Here is a 4,098-nt window from a genome sequence, read left to right as displayed (position 1 = left end):
CGCTGCCATGGAGTCAAGAAGAGAAAGCAGCAGCAGTGCAGCGGAGAGCCCCTGAGTAGGGAAGCTGTGAACCTCAGACACAGGAGGTTAAGGGAATATTGAGAAGGCATGCTGGGCTTTTAGGGATCTGGGACTCTACAGAGTTTAATAGCAAGTCCATGCCCTTGACATGGTTACTAAGTTACTTGTGCTTTCAGAACTTGTAATTCTCATTTAAAAAAAAAAAAAAGAAGAAGAAGAAGAAGAAGAAAGAAAGAAAAAAATTAACCATCCCTCTGCTAAAATCCCAGCTACCTGGGAGGCTGAGGCAGAAGGTTCCCAAGTTGAAAGCCAGCCTGGGCAACTTAGCAAGATCCTGTCTCAATTATTTTAACATAAATAAATATAAATGAAAAGGGTTGGGGATGTAGATCACAGGGATAGGGTGCCCTTGGGTTCATTTTCCAATTCTGAAAGAAAAAAAAAAGAAAGAAAAAAGAAAAACCTAGGTGATAGACTTTACCTTTAAAGTTTATTATCTTTTTTTAAAGAAAGTGTTCAAATATACAGAAGCACAAAAGAATATAAATATGTGCATATCTTTGGAACAAGAGATTGTCGCTAACACAGTGCAATATTTCAACTGTAAATAAATAAAGCACAACAGAACATGATGGACATGCCCTTAGCCCTTTATCTCCCTCCTCTAGTCCCCCTCCCTGCCTCAGATGCAACAGCCTGTAAGAACTGAACTCACGTCCTTCTAATCCACTTTTAGACTTCTACTTATGTACAAACAATATAGAGAATACATAATTGGAGGTATGCATTTTAAATTTTGTATCTTTCTTTTTTAAAAAATTTTTTAGTGTAGATGGACACAATCTCTTTATTTTATTTATTTATTTTTATATGGTGCTGAGGAACCCAGTGCCTCATACATGCTAGGCAAGCACTCTACCACTGAGTCACAACCCCAACACCTTGTGTATTGTTCTTTATGTCTTTTATGTAACATTTTTCCACTGCATATTGTGATGTTTTGCCAATTCTGTTATTCTCATAGAGATCTAGTTCTCTCATTTTAACCATTGTGTGGCATTGGGTCCAAGGTTTCTTAGCCCCACCTGCTCTTATCTGTATGTCAGTGCTTCTGCATGCTGCTTATTAGAACCACCTGGAGCACTTTAAAATGCACACGCCCAGGTCCCCTTCTCAGAGGTATTGATTTCACTGGTCTAGGGTTGGGCTAAGCATTGCTGTTGTTAGGAATCTCCTTAGGTGGTTTTAATAGGCAGTAAGATTGAGAATCAATCCCCCTCAGGGAGAAGAATTGCAGGTACCACTATGCCTTTCCGGGTAGATTAGAAGCAGTTTTATGTCTTCTTAACAGAATTATACCAACCAATGAATTTGCTAGGGATACTCCCTGAAATCTGCTGCTAACTCTGTCTGAGGGATGGCAAGAGTCTCCATCTTACTGCCAAAAATCAGTGCGTATAGGCCTCCCAGTTGGCACAACTTCACGTGTTTTCCAGATTTAGAAAACCTGGGAAGTGGAATGTAAAGGGAATCTGAATTACTCTTTTTTCATTGTTTTGCAGCATGAAAAGGAAAATACTACTATGAAGTAATGCAACTGTTCCTCCCTCACTCCATTTTATTTGTGTTTGGCCCTTCTCACAGAAAGGTATTTATTAAATCACCATTGGTAGCTTTGTTAGAGAGAGGAATCAGAGAAACCTAAGCCTTGCCCTATAAGAACCACACTGTGTTGTAAATAGTCAAAGATGAAATTTCCATATTTTCCATTAATCACTTTGAAATATATGTCTTATGCCCTGGTCTCGTGAAACTTCTTCAGTATTATGAGATGTCATTGCCAGGAAAACCAAGTTTCTGTAGTTATCTACCATCACATCTCTATATAAGTTTTGTTGAGCTGGTTGAAGGCATTTCCACTCCTCTTCAGTGAAATCAATGGCCACGTCCCTAAATGTTAAAAGTTCCTGGGAAGCAGACACACCCATCTTTAGGTGGGGCAAATCTCATCCTGAGATGCCTACTGGAAACTGGAAGCTCATTGTCATGTATCTCTCATGCATCAGGCTGCTGAAGACTGGGAGTTCTGGAAGCTTTCTGCTTAAAGCTCCCTGCTTTCATTCAGGGCAGTGTCTCTCCAGTTTTTTGAACAATTTCTGGGTGTTCAGGAGCTGGTCCTTCTCCCTAGGAATCTTCAACCCTGCACAGCAGAGCAACCTGGGGCTCCTAAGCACGACAGTGAAGAATGGTTAATAAAAAAAAAAAAAAAAAAGAACCACACTGTGGGACAGAGTTCAGGTACAAGGTGAACTTGATGGTATTTTATATCCTATTCTATCATCTGCATTCTTTATGCTAGCCACAGAGGAAATTACCTGGAGAATGACCCAGGAAGGTGTAGCTGATCTCCTGCCCTTCTTGACTACTACTTACTGAATGCTTATAGGGTGGTGGAGATCTCCTGAGTACAACCATCACAGACTTTTCCCTCTGGCTTGAGATTTAGGTCAGTGAACAAACAATTTAGTAACAGGAATGAAATGTGCTGCAGCAGAGGGAAACACAAGATGCCTTGGAACAGTAGAGGAAACTAGAGAGAAAAATCAACTTAGTCTTGGGGTCTCAGAATGTTGTGAATTCTGATACTCATACCAGAAGCAGGACTCAGTCACCCTTAACATGATTTCCATTTCTACACTTCCTCTTAGTTCCTCCCTGCAGTCGATCCAGATACTGTCTTATACAACTGCCTCCTGACAACCACCTCCCTACAGGACAACTACCTGCGTACAGCCTACCTGACTGCCTTCACTGGTCCTCACACCTTGCATGGACTGTACAGATATGCATCACACATGGCCTCCTGGAACTCTAATCTGCCTGCTTGCTTTATATCTACCAATTGAAATTATTAGAGAAAAAAACTGTTTGGATAGTGTCCTGGACCCAATGAGGGTGTTAGACCATAGACATTTTTATTTCCATCTGCTACCTCTTCTAATTGTTGGAGGGGGGCTCTCTATCTCAAAAATCCCGAATTAAAGCAACTGGTATGGACAGCAGGAACCAGTCCTAGAAAAGCACTTCTCAAAAGTGAGTGTACATGGGATCACCTGGAGAAGCTGTTAAAACATTCTGCAGGCCCTCACCCTAGAGTTGCTGACTCAATAGGTGTGGGTTGAGTTCTAAGAATTTGCATTTCTAACAAATTCCCAGGTGATACTGTTACCCAGGGGCACTAAGACTAGCCCAGGGTAGAGGCTAGGCAACACACTGCTGTTCCAGAAATATGTGGAGTCAAATTGGTGGGAAAATAGGCTTTATTCAAAACCAGATTTGAAGGAAAATAGAAGAAAGGTATTATTTCAAAAACTCCATCTTTGGTACCTCTAAGAGTGATGAAGACTTTTAAAAGAGAAGACACAGCAAAGTGAAACAAAAGACAGGAGATGTCCATCTGCAGATTAAGTTAACCTGTGCTAAACAGGCCTGGGAGAGGACAAGCTCCATTCTCAGCTTCCCTGGTGCCTGTTAGACCAGGGGGTTGCACCCCTGATAGCCTTTACTCTCAGCATGATCAAGTTGCTCTGGATTTTAGAGGGTCCCTAGATGTCAGTACTGATGCCACCAGTCTGGAGACCACACTTAGAGGACCGCTTTCTTAGAGGAACTGAAGTCTCAGGCTTTGCTTCTCAGAATAGAGTGTGTAGACCAGCAGCATCACAATATGAGCCTCACCCCAAGGATCTTGCTAGAAATGAAGAATTTCAAGTCTCATCCTAGATGTACTGAGTCAGAATCTACATCAAGATTATCAGGTTCCTTTAAAGCACATTAAAGTTTGAGAAACTCCTTTCTAAATCACACATTCTCAAACTTGCAGCACATTGGAGTCATCTGGGGAATTTAAAAAAAGCTCATCATGCCTGGATTCTACTCCCAGATATTCTGGTTTAATTGGTACAGAGTAGGAAAAGCTCTTCTAGGTGATTTTAATGTGCAGCAAAATCATGAGACCCTCTGGCCTAAGCTAACTGCAGCCTGAGTAGGACTTAGTGCCACAAGAAAGGCAGGAAA

This window comes from Sciurus carolinensis, chromosome 5 (genome assembly GCF_902686445.1).
Source record: "Sciurus carolinensis chromosome 5, mSciCar1.2, whole genome shotgun sequence".
NCBI lineage: Eukaryota > Metazoa > Chordata > Mammalia > Rodentia > Sciuridae > Sciurus > Sciurus carolinensis.
Note: the sequence above shows the minus strand (reverse complement) of the source record.